The sequence below is a fragment of the Vidua chalybeata genome, chromosome 6, assembly GCF_026979565.1.
Source record: "Vidua chalybeata isolate OUT-0048 chromosome 6, bVidCha1 merged haplotype, whole genome shotgun sequence".
NCBI lineage: Eukaryota > Metazoa > Chordata > Aves > Passeriformes > Viduidae > Vidua > Vidua chalybeata.
The window spans coordinates 44,208,335-44,227,914 of NC_071535.1; the positions used below are offsets into that span (position 1 = coordinate 44,208,335).

The 19,580-nt window shown below is 38.1% G+C and overlaps 1 protein-coding gene across 2 annotated transcripts in view; it reads right to left on the minus strand.

The window, feature by feature from the left end:
• The window catches only part of EHF (ETS homologous factor), a 33,899-nt gene extending 17,174 nt beyond the window's left edge, over positions 1-16,725 (minus strand). For both annotated transcript variants that reach the window (XM_053945509.1, XM_053945508.1), the window contains exon 1: positions 16,651-16,725. The gene's annotated coding sequence lies outside the window, so the exon portion shown is untranslated. The remainder of the gene's footprint in view (positions 1-16,650) is intronic.
• Between the last annotated feature and the right edge of the window lie 2,855 nt (positions 16,726-19,580).

Here is a 19,580-nt window from a genome sequence, read left to right on the forward strand (position 1 = left end):
CTGCTTAAAAAGCCAAAGCCTTAGGAAGTTTATCACAGAGAATGGTACTTTATACTTAAAGTAGTTTAGGGCTTTTTTTTTTATTTTTTTTTTTTTGGTAGCTACACAGAATGGCAAAATCAAACTATGGATGATTTGTCAGTCACTTTCCACTTCTAATTCTTCTAATTCTAGCCAATCTGTGATTCAGTGACCACTAGCAAGGAGGATTTAATTTCTCATAGTAGATATATTGGATTATAGAACATTAACAATTGAGAGAGATACTTCTTGTCCCATTCTGGCCAGATGAAAGATGATTATCACATCAGTCAGTACATTTATACAAGTTAGAAGACTTTTCAGCCCTGTGTAAAGGCCAAGTGACAAGTGATTTAGTATTGTGAGTGAGAAGGTGTGAGGAAGCATTTTAATTCAATCTCATGATTATAAACATGTTCAGCCTATAGCGTATATAAATTATATACTTGATGTGTAAGAACTTTTAAGCAATAATGTATGTTTGACAGTCAATACATACACTTCTGAGGCTGTAAAGGTTGATGATGTATCAAGTTATATCTTTAAATTTCGTTTCAATCATTAAAGACAAGTAGGTATGAATGAAGAAAATATTCATGAAAAAGACCTTATTACAGTATCAAATAGAGGTGAGGTAAAATACCATCTATTCTGGGGAAACAATAAAATTGAGGATTAGGAAAACACACTTAGAAACTTAGTAGTTGAATTTATTGCTTTTTAAAAAATTATAATATTCACTTCATAACTTAAATCCATTGATCTGAATTCACATTTTCAGAAGCTATCTCAGAATTAAAGTAATTGTGTTATGTCATTTTGTATTCCACAACTTCTGTAGTTTCTGGAATTCTACACAGATTTAATAACTTGTGCAAATGGCTTACAAGTATGTCTGGGAAAATGTGCATATGAACTGAAATTATTTCTGTGTAATTTTGTCCTGAAAATTCAGTTAATTTTTTTTTTCTTCATTACTAATCAGGTGAATTTCCAAACCAAAAGTTCCTATGACACTTTTTTATGGCAACTGAAGCTATGTAAAATTAAATAAACCAAATCATGTGTCTTGCATAGTTTTTCCACCCCATGCAGTAACTAAAACCAATGCACATTAGAGATCTGAAAAGAAGATCTCTGACAGCCTCTTCCTGAGATCTGGATTTTAGTTATTTTCCTTTAAAATGTCCTTTCCCTGTCGCAGTCTAGCAGATAGTTGTTCTTCACTGTACCCCTGAACAACATTAATATTATTTTCAAATAATGTCCATGGAAATTCCTTTACAATTTAATGAATCAATCATTCCAGTTTTGGAAGATAAATAAATTATCTCAACCTCAATAACTAAATTAATTTCTAGTATCACCTGTAGGAACAATTGTGCCTAAGAAGGAGAATTTACAATATGACATTAATCACAGAAGAAGGACTGGATTTAGCTTTAACTTAAACTTTGCCAAAGTTCTGTGTATTACTGAAGGAACAGGTTTTTTGGTGTCTTGAAAATTTTCAGGTCACCTCCTTTATCTTAATGCAAGGGTGTTCCTTCTTTGGAAATCATTCTAGCACTTTGTTCAGGAGGATTACAAAGTCCTACTAACAACTTCCACACCTTTGCTTGGAAGCATACAGCATTATGCTCAACAGTATTTTCTGTATGAAAATCAAACTGGGATTTTCTTTATGTCATCCTGTATATGCCTTTCTTTGCTAAAAATTCATGGAAGATTTATGCTTATAGCAGTATAATGCTTATATCCTGTGTCAGGATATTGGAAGCAGCGTGTTCCTCATTAGTCCAGGGCCAAATGCTCAAATCTCCCCAGTGTACAGACAAACCTGGTTAAAGGGTGTGAAACCTCAAGGGGAAGGACACATAAGATGTTCAGTTTTCTTTTAATTATATTCCATGTATCAAAGTGAACTGTGGAACTAATGAAGCCTGGTTTCCTATGAATGTGTATCTTGTGGTTGAATTCTCTAGTCTCTAGTAAGATGTGAGTGCTGATTGAAGTTTTTCCCATGGTTGGGGCATTCATAATATCTCATTGTCTCAAAGCAGTGAGCTCAAGCGTCACTCTTTCTTTCAGATCGAGTATTAATGGATTCTCCTTCTGTACTTGGCAGCCAGTTTTTATTAATCTTGTAAAAACTTCATATCTCTGGAACTTGTACCCCCGTATCAAATTTAATTAACATTGGTGATGAAACTCAATGATTGTTACAGGCCATATGTAAAAGCCAAAACACGGAATTACCATGAAAGCCTCATTTCTTCTAGAAACCATATTAAAAGGGATTCTAGCTGAGCTAATATTTTGGAAAATAAAATTTAAAAATCTTGAGTTCTTTCCCTCTACTATGACATGGTACATTATAAATGAAAGCACAGATGAAACATCATTTGAATATATAATCACATGTATTTTTATAGACATACACACATACATGTCTATGTCTGCATGGCAGGTGTCTGTACATACAATCCCATTATGTTCCCCTGAAGAGGTGCTGTCTCTGGAGTTATAGCACTATGCAAATAACGCTTTACTCAGCCAGCACTGTTAGATATAGTTGTGCACTGGTGTTCAGCAAAATTCCTTCTAGAGAGAATCCTATTAGAAGCGATTAATGCATTTAAAAAAAAAAAGTCATTCACCAACATTCATTCTATCAGGTGGTATTTTAAGACCAAACCCTGAAGGCCTCTCTTAGTTAAAGCTCTCACTGGAGTCCCAAGGAGCTTTGGCTGAGCCACAACCCAGCAAGTTGGCAGTAGAAGCAGGTCATTTGCTCTGCTCTTTTTCTCTTCCATGACCACCTGACCACTCTGAGTAAATAGGGGTAATGGAAAGAGCAAGGAGCCATGGCCTGCCTGTGGAGCAAACCCAGCATTACAGAAAAACATATTTACAAATCCTTGAACCTTGAACACTGTATAGTGCACTCTATGCGAATTATTTTATTGCACTACAGGTGTGCTCTGAAAATAAATTACTCTGATCCCCATTTCCACATTCAACCCAATGAATCTTAATGACCATATAAAGAGTTTCTCTTTTCTTTGAACCAGAATCTTTCGAGAACAGCTTATATTAAATTACATGAAAATTCCAAACACAGGAAAGGCAAATAAGCAGTACAGAAAAAGTGCTTGAATCCTGAAGTAGTACAACCAGAGCTATTGTTCTGATATCAATTTGTATGGTTGCTCATGGACACAACTCTGAAGTGAACTAAGGGGGCGTGGAAGGGGAGCCCATAAGAGAAGGGGATCCATGGGGGAAGGGGGCATCCACATGGGAAGGGGCCCCCAGCCCTCCCTCTGGTAAAGCCATGCACTCTGCGCAAAACACAACAACGATGTCTAGGACAAAACAGACTGAAACTACTAAGCCATGACTCCACCTGTAAGTTATGCAAAGTCTAAGAGTGACTTCTAGCTGAGACAAGCTCAGTGCAGCTCCTCCTGGCATGTCCAAAAGGGTGGATCTCTTTTGGCATATTTATCTATGGGATTCTTCCCCATTTTTCCCCTTTTACCATTATGGCTGAACTTCAAATGTAGATTTCACCTGGGCCTATTTTCTTTGAAGTGTGTTATGTACACAGTGAAGACACAATCCCTGCTTTTCAGGGCTTGGAGTTTATGGAACAAGTATCTACAGAGTATGTTAAATATTTTAGATCATTACTGCATCTTGGATTACAGTCAAAGACTTATACAGTAATCTAAAATAAATAGTGATAATTGTAACTGAAGAGTAACAAAATCTGGATTTTTAATCCTTTTCTCGAAAAATCAAAAGACTACTAAATGGGCAGAGTTTTCAAGACATCACAAAGGACACGTCGGACATAGCACGTGGGCTTGTTTTACACATACGGCTGCTTTGGAAACATAAATGCTTTGTACTTGTAATGTATATGATCAATTAGCTGCTTTGCATTCCACCCAGCTATTTTACATCTCCAGTGGTGGTAAGGGCAGGCACAAACTTAATATATGAATGTTGAAAGCCTGTTTGCATGTTACTGTGAGCTTTGGGTCTTCTGTTATGGAGTTTTTTTAATCCCTTTCACTTAATGTGCATTCCTACCAGGGCTCCAGGGTCCTAGTCTGAGGCAGTGTGTCTATACATACAGCCATGGCTGACCCAAAGATTGCCCCTTGATCTTTATCTGTCTAGTTTGCAAAGGTCTCAGATTCATGCCTGGTGTCTGTGTCAGACTCCCACATAAGGTATCATCCTTGCCATGGCTCACTTTCAGATGTGACCTTTTCTGCAGTGTGTTAGCATCTCTTCTGGCCACGTAGATTCAGTTGTAGCTAGCACGCACTTCCTTGTTTCCATACCTATAGTGCCTATAGAGCTGAGAGTAGCCTCAAAAGAAACAACTCATCTGCAGGCTGATTACACACAGGCATCTGTTTCACAACAAAAAGCTCAACTTTGGACCACTTTGCTGTGGCCTGTAAGGTACCATTCAGGTGACAGTCTATGCAGCTTGACCTGTTTGATGATAAGCTCAAGACTCACCACTAAGAGAACTGAAAAAGTCTTAGAAAGCTTTGAAGAAAGTTCATATGAAGAAACACTCTGATCACACTCAGTATTTGTTGTAAAACATACCAAGCATTTGATGCATTTTCATTTTTAGTCCATCTCACGTGCCTTTGGGCCATAGTAACAAAATCTGGTTACTGAATCACATTATGACTATAAAGTTCAAAGAATCATTTTTATAAGAAAATTTTCTAAATAATCTCCAAAATTTTAGTATTCAGGATTCTGGTTTTGGTCTTTAGGGCTAATCTTATTTCCTACTACACCCCTTTGAAGTGCATGAATCTATGCTTTGGTATTTTTGGAGGATAGAGCTGTGGTTCATATGCATAAACCCACTTTTATATGTGCAAAACTGGTGAGCTCTCGGTGAGCTTTCAGAGACTATATTGAGACCTTGAACATTTACTGTTGTGGGCTTTTGGAAAGGAAGACTTTGGTTTATTCTTTTGTTTTCTTTGAACCTTGTACATTAAATGTATATACGAAGGTAAACTGAAAGACCAGAAAAAGGAAGATGAATAGGAAAGGAATGTTTAACATATGCCTACATTACAGATAGGATCGTGATAAACAAAATCAAATAAAGCTTGATTGGAATATTTTATTACTAAAGATGTTATTTTCATGATGCACTACAAGGCAACTTTTGTAAGAGATATGTGGTGGTTGTTTAAACATGTTCATAGGGATGCTTCAAAATCTTGCATATGTATTTTAACTAAAGAGAACCTTGGGTAGAAAAGTTAGGATCTAGATCTGTATCTGAGCTATCCCTCTGCTCCAGGGATTGGGTTTGGTTCTTATCTCTCTTTAAACGATGTAATTTAAAGACAAAACCATAGTTCAGTTTCCTTTTTTGAGAGAGAACAAAGTTCACTTTATGAATGCAAGGAAAAAAAATTACTTGATGATATGCAAAGTTTCATAGGTTGTTTTTCTCTGACCCCTTTTTTCCCCCAATAATCTTCATATGAACTGACTTCAATTTTCAAGGTACTCATTAGTAAAATGAAAATAGAAGGAAGAATTTTAAAAGAGGTTTTTTGTTTGTTTGCTTTTCTAAATCAGAAGCAAACAGAAGGCAGATTGTGAACAGAGAATCCTCAAGGCATAGATGTGTCTGACAGCATTAACTACCAAGGGCTTGTACTTCAAATTTTCCCCGTTGTCGTGTGACTTTAGCAGAGAAAACAGTGAAATGCAACCTGCCACTTAACTAGGATCTGGTGTTTCAGATCCATATTTTCCTGTCACATCACAGGCTAGATGTGCACCTTCTTGTCACGCCACTAGTTTTTGAACATGAAAAGAATAATATCATAGTTTATTTTACTGTTAAAAACCTCATCCTCCTTTTTGCCAAAGTTCCGTGCACAGATCCATATAATAATATTAGTGAAAGAGCTGTCATAGAGCTGATACAAAAGTGAGTCAAGAAAAGATTTTATTTCTTGTGACAGATATTTGGATTATATTTGCAGTAATGCATTCTTAGAATGTTTGGAACAAGTAGATAGATTCACTGAAAACTGGCCAAAAGTAAGTGGGCTATTTTCTTTTTTATTTTTCAGAGTTGGCTTTGACTGGTGTATAGCAATGTTTTCATTGCTGTCTGTCTGCACCACCTCAGCAAGTTCATGATAATTTGGGTCAGCCATTTTTTCCTGAATATTTAGAAGTCATTTACCATAGATTCATCAAGCTAGCCCCAGGGATACAGAGTCTTGGAAACACAATAATGGGAAAAACTGCCTTTGCTCTTTATTCTTATTTCAGCACTTAATACCACACCTCATGGAACAACTCCACACCTCCTTTCATGTCCTTCCTATCTCTCTGGTACATCCTTCCTCTAACCAGGAGCCAGCTTATCTCCCTAATCTCCTTTTGCTAAACACCTTTCCTTTGCTTACAATACACTAAATATACAAATGGCCAGAAAGCGCCCTAGATGGCCCTGTAACTTGACAAGCCACACGTCTATAATTACACATGAACCTCATCAGCTAACAAAATATTACCATCATGTTCTAACACCTTCTCCTTCTCCCTTGGCTCTGGTTCCCCAACCACTTCCCTCTACCTTCCACGACAGCTTCTCTTTGCATTGCTTTAAAGACTAACAGCGTATTAAGGGAAATGTTTTCCATACTGCTAATATAGCCTGTGTGACTCTTCAGTTGTTAGTGAATAATGACAATAATAACAGTAATAATTGTGTTTGTATTCATGTTTGGCTCTCATTAGATGCTGACTCGGTGCTGACATAACAGCCACTCAGATATATGCTGCAGCAGCAGCCAGTATTTCATGTGGAAGTTCACTTTAACCACTATCACCACCAACACTTTTCTTTTGTTATGGGACTTTTGTCTGGTTTTCAACAGTAACAACCACTAATTTGCCTACTTAAAAAAAAAAAAAAACAAAACTAAACACAATTGCGTTTTCTCTCTTTTACTTTTTCTGAACTCTGTTTAATATATTTTATTTGAATAAAGGGCACCTACATGGAAACTGCAAGGTTCCTCTTTAGGGCTGGTTTCTGAGCAAGAAGCAAACAGACTAAGGAACGTGGGATGGAGACCCAAAACAGTGAAGTGTCTTAGGGAATGTGCAAATTTTCCCATTGGACTACTACATTAATTGATTCATTCAGTCAACAAACTGTTTGTGCTTCTTCATTAAATATGTGAGGGCCGCAGCACAAATTAGCTAGGGCAGAGAAGCTGGAAATTAAGCACAAAGAATTTTATGCTAAGCTATGCAGCTTTCTGGAGATGTAGCCTGGTTGAAAGAAGTATTTATACCGTGTTACAACCCACTGCCTGACTAACCACAATATGATCACACTTTTTTGCTGATGGGATAGATGTAGCAGAGCTAATGCAGGGTTCATGGTGGGAAGAGTCATTTTGGCTATCACTGAAAAAGCCCGGTGGGACTCACCAACACCATTTCAGAAAGCTGCTGTCAGACCATTACTTTTACTACCATACAGTCTTTCACATTTGTGTGGTTTTGGTAAACATTTACTTGGAGTCCAGTTGTATCCATGCAGTTTCTTCATATTGTATTTGTTGAGAAAAGAATAAGAGATTGTAAGACCACTTCCCTGGCATCCCACTCCAGTGGCTACACAAGGGCTGTCTGCTTTACCGCTGATGTAGCAGCAGGCTTGCTTCCCCCTTGCTCCCAGGACTGTGAGCCTCCCAGAGCCACATGTCACTGGGACAGTACTTTACATATATGCCACCACCTGTTTATACTCACTGCCTTTATTAAAGCAAACAGAAAATAGGGGAATGAGGTTTCCTTGCTCTGTAGCCATTTGCTACAGGTAAGTCAAGAAATTGTGGGAAACAACATCTCCTCACTTCTGTAAAAGCCAAAAACACCTTCCCACCTTCCTTGTCTCCCTTCTGCCTGTGGTTAGAAGAGCAACGCTTCCATGGCGTCGCTCCTTCTCACCTGGCACAGCAAGAGCTGCCCATCCTGTTTCCATTGATTTCTCCAGTGGCTGCGTTAAACAATACAATGGAGTATTTATGTGTCAGTGTAAGGAGCAGGTTATCAAGTAAAACCCACCGTAAATAGAGCCGTTAATTCAGTTGCTGGCAGGGCTCTCTGTTATCTCCTCAATATCTCCCAGAGGGTATTAGTCTTACCCTTTCGTTTGAGTTGGCAGCAGAGTTATTTTTTTGCACCTGCTGTTCTAGTCCGATAACAACACAGGTCAGCTTTGATTTGTTGGAATATAAACAAAAAAAGCAAAGTCAGGCATCTGCCTCAACAGCCGGGACTGGTTTGACGGTACAGCTTTTCCCATTGGGTTTTGTACAAATGGGTGCTTTCAATTCTTATGTGAACTCTCTCCTGTTTCACAAACTATCCTTTGCTACAGAATAACCTGGTGTCAGAAAAGAGCTCAATAGTATTCTTTTCCATCAATGGAACCAGTCAAAATAACACTCTGTTCTAAGACTAAAGTCAGAAGTATCATACAAAATACATAAAGAAAAACCAGCTAAGACACGGTGGTTCAAAAATTACTAGGAAAAAGCAGCAAATTAAGTGTAAACAGTAAAGTAACTTTCTTGAAAGATAAAGAAAACCTGAAATTCTGGAAGGGTTTGCTTTCCCACATGAACCCACACACACTCCATCTCTTCATTTACAATTTCACAGGAAAAAAAAAAATAACATTGAATCCATGAGAAGCAAGTACTCAGCTGGGAACCGAGCTACTTTTAAGTTCTTCTGAAAATTAAGCCTGCAGGGTTCGTTTACTCTAATGGTATCTATGGTGATGGAAGAACTGAAACACTGACAACCACAGAGCAGAAGAGTCCGCACACACAGCAAATGCAGTAAATAGCATAGAAACATAGAAATGAAGGAAGGAACCAGCAATGCATCCACATTACAAATAGGAAAACCGAGACACTGAGCTGGAATTATTCATTTAAGACACGTAACAAGTCAATGGAGAAGTCAGTCCATCTCATATCTTCCAGCTCAAGCTCCATTGCTATCCATTGCATCACGTCTCTGGGAAATCTTTCAACATGCAGATGAATTAGATTGAATGTGGTTTTTTTTTTGAGGGCAGAGAGAAGGTATTCAACAAGAGAAAGAATTCTCAAGGAAAAAAAGAGACCTGTTCAGACTGAAAACAAGATTACTTTATGCATCATGGCTATTATATGACTAGTAGAGATTTGAATGATAAGTTAGCCAAACAATTAAACCTACACTTGAAGTATTAAATCAAAAAAGCTGCCCTTGGCCTATGTATGATCCTGAAAATGAGCTACGATTCCTAAGCATAGCTGGCTGAAATTCAAAATTTCAGTTCTGTGGAACTGTGGCTATTTCTACAGAGGTTTTTCCTTCCTTCAGTTTTGTTTGTTTGTTTGTTTGTTTGGGTTTTCTGGTTGGTTGGCTGGGTTTTGTTTGCTTGTGTGGTTTAGAATTTTTTTTGTTGGTTGGGTTTTGGGTTATTTTTATTTTCTCTTTTAATCACAATGAAAGAAAGGAATTTTTAAAATAAAGTTCCCTGGCAACAGTGAATCAACTGACATGTAAAAACTTATATTCAAGTTGTTCAAGGATCAAATGTGCAACTCTGTTATGTGGAATTGTTTGTGAAAGACAGAAACATGAAGCATAAAACTGAGGAACACAGGCAGCAAAATCACCCCAGAGCAGCTGCGCTGGGAGCAATAAACTTGCCTAACATGGCTGTTGTGCACATGGTGACCAGGGAACCCTCTGTAGAGCCCAGCCACGCTAATCCTGAAATGCAGGCAGCCTCAAAACCAAACTAGGATGTGAAGTTTGTGATCCCATTCATTCTTTTTCACTGAACACTTCTATTCTTCATCTTCCTGCTTGTTTATTTTACTTTTTTATTTTTTAATTTTTCTTTCCTTTTTTCCCCTCTCTCTTTAATTTTTTGCCTTTTAATTAGTCAGACCGACTGACCAGGACAATTAATTTTTCTTCAATACACCATAATCCTGTAACCAGTAAAACAGAGTAAAATATCATCTTCAAGTATCTGTGGCACAAGAATGCCAGGTCTTACACTGACTGCAGAGTATCTGGGAGGGAGGCTGGAGGAATCAGAAATAAGAAAAAGAACTTTTCTTCCTCCAGTTCTTTTTGCTCCCCTGAACTGATATGTATATCAGTCATCAATGTAACTGGAAGAGATTTCCCCAACAAAATCTATGAAAATATTTCCAGACTATTTCAAACAACTATTTTCCTCAAAAATAGATTTTTTTACCATGGAATTATACCTATTTTAACAATGTTCTGAGAAAGGAGTATTATCAGAGATCCTTATAACAGCTATTTGCAGGTGCTGGGGAGTTTCTTCTTTTCTTTTTACCTTTAATGATTAAATCTTCATTAGATTTTTAAAGATTGAAGATGTTTCATAGCATAAGGAAGCTTTGATCTGCTGCTTATAGTCCACAGTTTGGGGAAGGGCAGCCCTGGGCTCTCAGGCCATGCACGTGTTCCTGCAAAAAAACCCTACTGCAGCACAGGACAAAACCTGCAGGCCTGGAAGTGGAAAGCAGCTCAGTCTAGGACTCCTGGCATGAACAGCCCCTCACTCTCTACAAGACAATGCCAGCCACTCACAAACACCTACTGACACAACAGACATGCCAAATACCAATAGCTGTGGATTTTAAAGGATTCAATCAATGAACTGTGCAGATTAGAAAACAGAACTGGTTGACATTGGGAAAAAAAGTTTAATTCCTCTTTTAAAAGCTATGGGAAGAAAGCCTGTGAAGGAGATAAGGGATTTGCAAGTGTTATGAGGAGCATCTGAGGGAATTGGCATTTTTTAGCCTGGAGAAAAAGGGTTCAGAGGAGACTTTATCACTCTCCACAACTGCCTGAAAGAAGTCAGGGTATCAGTGTCTTTTCTCAGGTGACAAGTGACAGCATGAGAGAACATGGTCTCCAATTGCACCAGGAGAGTTTTAACTGACTATTAGGAAACATTTCTTCACTGAAAAGGTAAGCAAGCATTAGAACAGGCTGCCCAAGGAAGTGGCAGGGTCTCCACACCTGGAGATATTTAAAATACACATAGATATGGCACTTAGGGACACAGTTAAGTGGTAGACTCAGTAGTGCTGAGTTAATGGTTGGACTCAATGATCTTAGAGATCTTTTCCAGCCTAAATTAATCTATAATTCCATGTACTTAGAGCAAGGTGTTTGTTATGACTGTTGGAATCAGCAACAGGCAGACAAATAAATATATGCGATTGACTCTCATCCAAACATATTTAATCATTTAAGATTTTAAAGAAGGAAAGGAAGTTTCTACCTTTTGTTACAAAGTATTAAAGCTCCATCATTAAAAGTCTTAAGAGAGGGTAAGGGTATCTGCGAGTCACTAAATGTCGAAAAAACTGTATCTATTTCATTTTGTACATTCCAATTTTGATAAGTCTATAAGGATATCTTACTCATCTAATCACCTATTAATTCAGTCTTCTAAAACATTTTCATCTTCCTCTGTCAGGGCAGGTGCCTGGGAATATTAAGTCTTTTATGTGAGTACCATGTTAGATCTCACTGCAAAAGAGATGAGAACAGCACCCTTGAATGTGTCAGAATTTGACTCCCTGATAAAGCCCCTCCAATCAATGAGACAATTGCTTAACCAAGCATACTTTGAAAATGCATCATCAAGATGCAAGCTTTTAAACTATTGTGTAATAATAATTACATATTGCAGTAAAAATCATTAAGAAAGTTTGGGAGTAATCACTATATCATGGACTTAGTCTGATTCCTGATTCCTATAGCATCTTGGGCAGTTTTACAAGGGTCTTTAACTATATAGCAACAAAATTAGTTAACTACTCACTGCTAAATGAAAGAAAACCTAGAATGGTTTTAAAAAACAAAATCAATTCTTCTTGTGATGGCACTACTAATTTAGGCAATAGAATACATTTTTACACATAGTTGCTTAATCCTTACAGACTTACAGGGGCCTAGGAGACTATTCTGGCTACATCTGATTGTGAGTTGAGAAAATATCTCAAATATTTATGTCTGTATCCTTCCTCCATAATAGGCAGGAACTTTTATTCTACATTTTTTTAGCTCCTTTAGGTAAAATTATTTATTTCCACCACCACAAAGCATTTCTCTTTTATTACCCCATCTATTTGGTCTATTACCAGTGACTACCCAGCTCCAGTTGGCTGTTCTGTCTACTAGATCTCATACTCTTTCCTGTGAAGCACATTTCACAAGATCAGCAGAGGAATAGGTAATGATAACCATGTGCAATGTCAGCTTCTGGAAAGGCAGCCTTTGAGGGTTCTTCCTCAGAGGTAGACATGCAAAATGCCAAATGCCAGTCAATTGCTCCACTGGCTACATGACTCCATGTTTACTCATTCTCCCCTGTCTGTAGACCAATGACCAACAAAAGCCCCAAGTATTCTAGGCATTCATGAGGGATTTGGTGCAAACTGCATCCCCAGTAGAGCTCAAAGGAGCTCTCATGCTAAGACTCCTGATGACTTCCTCAAAAACCAAATTAATCCTAGCTTTCTTTATGTACCAGTTGTGAGAAGAAATCTTTCTTTCTTAGCCTTTTGATCAGCAGTATTACTCGTGAGTTTCACTGTTACCAAGTTTACAATATACCCTTTTCTCGAAAACTTACTGAAATTCTTCCTGGGATCATCAGAGACCATAATACATGTAAGCTGCAGAGTGTGCTGAGGCAGGGACAGTGAGGGAGAGATGCAGCCATTTGTGGTTAGAGATCTTGAAGTGCCCTTGGACACCAGCTGAGCAGCTGAAGCCAGAGCGCTTTGCTGAAGATGGTGTTGAAATTCATCAATGCTCACAAGGCACTTACTATTAGGAAGAAAATTCCATAAGCTTATTGCTGAAATTCAGTAGTAGTGAAGCTGTGAGATGGGACAGACACTTCATTAAACATCACCAACTATGCTAGGTACAAAAATAGTGTTTCTGTTCATTTCCTTGTGGACATGGAAAAAAAAAAAAAAGCCTTTATATTTTGTTCTACCACATCCTAATATTGTGTGTTATTAGTAATGACAAATGACAACTAAGTTTGTGGCCGTTTTCTTTTTATGTGCTGCTTGTTGCAGGAATGCCTATACCTCAGCAAGAATACCTACTTCACAGTTGTAGGAAGGCTGATGAGAAAGAGAGCTCTGTAAGACCAGAAAATTCTACCAAGGGTGGGCATATTGCCCTCAGATTAAGAAAGGGTCATTCATCTCTATCAGTATGTTGATCTCAGCACACTGACGAATTTTTAAGCCAGATAGATCTGTTCTGGAGCACCCACTTTCCAACCTGTCTCTCCGTACAGTAGGTCATTGCCCCAATTCACAGAGATGGTATTCATAGTATTGCAGAAAGAGGTCAGACAATTTTGTGAGGATTGAATCTGAACAAGTTAACAGCATCAGAAAGCATGTGACTGTAGACTCCACAGAACAGATCCAGGCTACATTATGGTTAGTGAGAAGTTTTCCTGGCTTGGTCTTGTCACTAAGTTAAACACATTCATAAGAAATGTGGAAGGGGCGAACAAGGAAGGAAAGCTAAGCACTGATTCTGAAAAGCTGTCATGGCTTGTGGGCAGTTCTCTGAGCTTGCTGAGTCAATAAAATCATTAATCCTTTTCTGTGAGAACTGTACATAAATACACACTTCTTCAGCAGGTGTAGAATTCAATTCTCACAGGGGAGTTTGGTGCAAACTGTTGTGGGACATGCAACAGACTAACACATCACTGCTGTCCGAACACAGACGCACATACAAAAATCCTTCTTTTTCCTGTCTAATCTCTCTCCATCTGTGTTTCTGGATGATTTTTTTTTTTTCTTAGTTTGATCTCTTTCCACTGCAGCTTGCTACTTTGCACTTCCCAGACAGAACAAGTACAGATGTTAACAATAAAATTCATTGGGAATGAAAAAAAGTCAAGGAAGTTGAGTGGGAGCCAAATTATTTAATTTTTCACTTGTCCAACTGTTCTACGGTCTGTTTCCACCACTGCTGATAACCCACAACACCCTGAGAATATCTAAATTAATAAGAAATTACTGTGGCAATACCACAGCGTATTCTCTCAGGTGACAAGAAGGTAATAATATCCCATGTAAAACAGACCACATTCTACTACCTGATCTCACCATGACTGGAGTAAATATATGGTTGTCACTCTATAGGTGGCTGTGAAGCACGACCTAACTTGTGCTAGGGCAAGCAAAGAGATATTCTGATCTGATATGAGAGCCTTTACTATCAGGACTTGGGGAAAATAAGTATTTTTACCATTGTTATAGGCTTTACAAGTGACACTTGGAGTAGAAAAAAATAGAAATGCTAAATGCAAGGAAACATTGACTCTGCTAATGATAACCTTGTCTCTGCATACAGGACCAGTGCTCAAGGGGTAGAAGGGTGTCTGGAGGATGGCTGCACTAAGAAAGCCTTGGGCACACTTCATAAACCCCTGAACTGGAATTCCCAGTATATTGACTCATAATATCTCTGTTTGGCACTTTTCAGACTCTGATCCATCCTGACATCCAAATTTCATTGCTAATGTTGAAAAATTAGAGGAGAGAATTCAAGTGATTAAAGGATGGAAAAGCTTACAGTGAAACACGTTAAGATCCTTCACTGTACTGCAAGTTTCTCCATGAAAAGGAACAGGCTTTGGAGCTCAGACTACCACAATTATCAGAGACTAGGCTAAGAAAGGACTTGTCCCCAGCTAACTACACAAGGAACAGAAATTTCCTACCCAGGGGGACTTTTCAATAACCATCAAAAGGCAACAAAATCAGGTGGCTGAATGTTAAAGCAAGACCATGTCAGACTGAAAATGAGACAAAATATTTTTAGAAGAATGGTATTTAATTGTTGAGGCACTTAAAAACATTCTGGGCAATTTCCCATCACTGTACTTCTGGACTTTTTTTTCAAGATTGGAAGTTTTCTAAAATATATGCTCTACTTGAAGTCAAGTAATTATTTCTGAAAAATTCTGGCAAGTCTTATGTTGTTATAGCAACAATCACTTGGTTTTGAAAATTGTATGGGGCAGGAATTAAACTGTCATTATGATATTTGTAAGTGAAACACCTTAATCCTGTTGTTTTTCTAGTTTTAATTGCAGCCTTTTTCTTTAGTTTCTGCATTTGCATTAAATATAAAACTGCTATATTTTCTACTATGATATTTTGTACAGTGCAAAATAGATGTCAGACAACTGGCTGAAACTACACCCTGCAAATTTCCTATCAAAGCAAAACTTAAAGGAGCGCATTTTTTAATTTTACTGAAGTTTTCACAAATTGCAGGAAATACTGGTACATGTTAGATCTGTTTAACACGGCATCAAATGAGACAAGTATAAATAAAATGACTAAACGAAACTTTTACCTCAAGGTATATCTCTGTCATTATGAGCTTGTTTAATTCTAATAGTTGTTTGGTACTAAAAAATGGCAAAGGTAGGAAAGAAAGGATAGTTGAATGTACTTTAGGAGCAAACACAACATATACCTTTAGATTAAGTAATCAAAAAGCACATTACTGATATAATTGAATAACTCTATAACAATATACACACAAGTATGTGCCTAAAATGTCTCATAGGGTGAAATGCAAACATTTGTCACTAAGTCCATTACACGTATTTAACAAAATCAACACAGATTTGGACCAATTTTTTCTTCACATTCTCTTCTACAACTACCTTAAAAACTGTGTCTATATCTTAAGGGGCCAGTTCTGGTTCTATTAAAATAAAATTACCATTGGAACAGAAACAAATTAAACAAGCAAAGACATTGCGGACCTCACACTATATTTACCTACCCAGTGCCTGAGCTGGGTTCTGTGCAGTTTTTGCTTAGACAGAACTAAGATCAGCAGAACCTCCTTCACCACACAACTGCCAAGAAATTGCCTTGAGGCTGAAACCAAGCCAAATTATAAATGTACTTTAGAGTTTTTTATTGAAAACACCATGTCCATCAACATCCTCATCACTAAAATGAACCGAAACACGGTCATTGTGGAGTGTATTCCGGTTCTGTGACATAAGGACTCTCTATAGCATTGAGAAAGTCCACTTTTTCACCCCTTGTCTTACTGAACAGATGGCAACTCTGTTGACAAAAGTAGCAGATTTAGGACCGGGAATATTATTAGATACATCATAAAAGAAAAGATTCTCAGGATCTGGCCCCACTCAAACATAAACACAACAGAAATACTTAAATAGAAGATACAAGTTCAAACCAGGAAAGCAGAAATATTTAGTGCAACATTAAAAAGCCTTTTGAATAAGTAACCTTAGCTGCTGTTCCAAAGTGGGAAGGGAGAGGCTTGTTATGGTGGCCAGGAGTCCAGCAGACATTTTTTTTTCTTTTTTTATTATTGTCACTGGTGTTATTTTAAATGAAGTGCATTTATGAAAAAAATTAGATACCCCAAACACCTTACCTCATTTAGCTGCAGATTCTGGCGTGGAAATCCTGAACTGAAGCAATGGGAAAACTGTCTACAGATCAGTAGGTTGGGTAAGCACAGGTACTAGGTTATGTCAACTAAAGACTCCCAGGAGTGAAGATAAATGGATGTGATACTAATTTTAAAACATTTTGCTGAACACTCAAGCAGCCAATAGGGGAATTCCTTAGGTCACTTCCTGTTCATTTGATTGGATCTGCAATGACAACAACCAAGATGTGGTTGAGAGCGTTTGCATAAGGCCAGCTTAGTCTTCAGCATTCAAAGAGAACAGGTCTAACCGGGTTACACGCGTGGCTCCAGAACAAAAGAAAAACCTGGTAATGGATGAGGGATTGATTTCTTTGTAGTTGTTTTTTTAAGACCATCCCTTCATTTTTATTTTACTTTTTTAAATGGAGGTTATTTCAGGTAGATAGGGATATCATAATTAGAATGGGGAGAAGTGAAAAGCAGGAATGTCCTAATTTAAAATTAATCTGGAAATAACATTAGGAGATGCATGGTGTGGAATAACCCTGTGCTGGCAGGGAGGTAGACTGGGTGAGCCCATATGATGGGCTTTCTTTTATACATTGAGAATCCTGAAAAATGCATGAAAGGGGGGTTTATTGGTCTTTCAGCTTCTCTGGGTATTTGAGAGTAGATAAGAAACAAAATGAGGGAAAAAATAACCAGTGTGTGGATATATGGGGTTGAGTATGAAAGTTCAGTTATGTGCAGGTTAGCAGGGCAGCGAATCAGTAGACGTGCTCAGTCCAAAGTTTTCCTTGACCATGTGTGAGTTACTCCTCCAGCCTGCAACCATGAACCTGAGCAGGAAACCAGGTGCCCAAATGAAAATAGGAAGCCTCATCTGTTTCTCATTATTTCACTAGTCAAACAAGGTACCGACATGGAAACAGTTAAAAATGCACTAAAATGTGGGCAGGTTCTGAGGTTTCATTAATTTGTATGCATAAACCAAGAAATGCTAAATATTCAGTGACTGTTCAGTGGTCTGTGTGAAGTGAATTTTCTAGTCTTTGCTCATTTTTGGTCCCAAGTCTCATCATAAATCTTCCCCTGACAGATGCTGACAAGAGTTCTCAGTGCTAGATTTACCAAGCACAGGAAATGAATTGTCCTTCAACATCCAGAGATACTATTAATTATTAAGCAAGGCTCATTGTCAATGTAGGGGAAATATTTCACAAATACTATTTATGCTGAACCTGATTTCAAGATAAATAATGGATCTCAGACTCAAGGAATGTCACCTTTGTTCCTATCCATGCTAACACCAATTAAAAACTAAGTTCATTTTGTTCACATAGATAAGGTGCTCCTGTGTACAAGTGTCGCTTGGGAAGATTGAATTATTTCTCACCAGGTTATGTCAAGTTCCATTGATTCTCATCTATCAAAAAAGTTGTCCTTCAGAAAGAAGAAAGACTGTAAATACCCATCTTGGAGAGCTTCATTGTCTTGCATTTACAACACCAAGGGTTGAGGTTGTCCCTGCAGACAACTAGGCAACTATTTTGATAGGCCTAGCACTTAAAGATTTCTCTAAGCATTCATGTCACTGAGTCCAAGTATTTGCATACCAGGTCATGTCTTGGTGAATATTTATGGCTTTCATCATCAAAATAATGCCTTAGCATGATATCAGCATGAACGATCAGTCCAGAGCAGGAAAAGCTAAGCAGCAAAGAACTAGCAAGAAGTAAAGAGCACTTTCCTTCCCAGAAAGGATACCTTTAGGAAGTAGCCCAAGTCTTACATTGTGCCACTGAGCAAAACATGGGAGATTAAAGAATCACACTGAAATTCATCTATATGCTGCAGAAGCACCACAGGAGGATGTGACCACTGGATCTCAACATAGACAGGGAAAGCAGAATTTTCCTGTTGCTAGAAAGGACATCAGCAAAAGCAGAAGATAAATGGTTCCAGTGTGGTACTGAGACCGGAATGTCACTTTCTGTTTGCGTGACTCTTGGCCTTTTCTGTTTCAACTCCTAAGGGCAGAGACAGCTTTGGTCGCTAAGACGCAGAATACTTCCAGACAGACAAAAAAGCACATTGTACCAACAGGTCTGGACAGGGTGAAGCTAGCTTGGTCGGCACACCAGCATGCATTATTTATTACTGTGCTATTTTCAAAGGCAGGGTGCCACACAGGGTGGTGGCTCCCTAAATTTCCTGCCCTACCTGGCTAACTATGCTGCCCCCATGCTCCCAAGTATGCTTATTGACACTTACATGTGGTTCAGCACAGAGAGGATTACGGGTGGCTTTCAGAGACAGTCAGGCCTTTCCCTCTGCATATTCTTCTTTGCACTGTAGCCACAAAATTAACATGAATTTGGTCCCCACACAGTTCTAGGTGGGAGAGAAAACATTAAAACTTTATAACTAGGAACTTGGAGGCCACCATCACAGTATGGCAGAAGTGCCAGTGCAGATTCCCAGAATTAATTTAATTATAGCCATCAAGCATCAAGGAAATTACCTAAATTTGTCTAGATTCTTAAATTGGCGTCTCTCACTGTAATGTCTGACACCCGATGAAAACAGACAACAAATGTATGGAAATTTCTATTTCTTCATTAATATTAATCTCTGCTTCATTTGTTAAATTCCAGTGGAATATCAAAAGGTGGGTATAAAGCTGATATGTAGGTTAGACATGCCAAGCAATTTGAGAATACAGAGTATGAGATTCCTGCCTTCATTCTGCTGCAACAAAATGAGAAGTGATTCATAAACTTTGATGGAAAATAATACACTTTCTGTAAAAACATCACTAGAGAAGCCAGAAGAAATAGGACAGATACTATTTCCAAGCTGTGTTCTATGTTATAGGCAAATGCCTCCTGTTACTAAGGTTGCCCATTACTTAGGCTTGCAAAACCTTG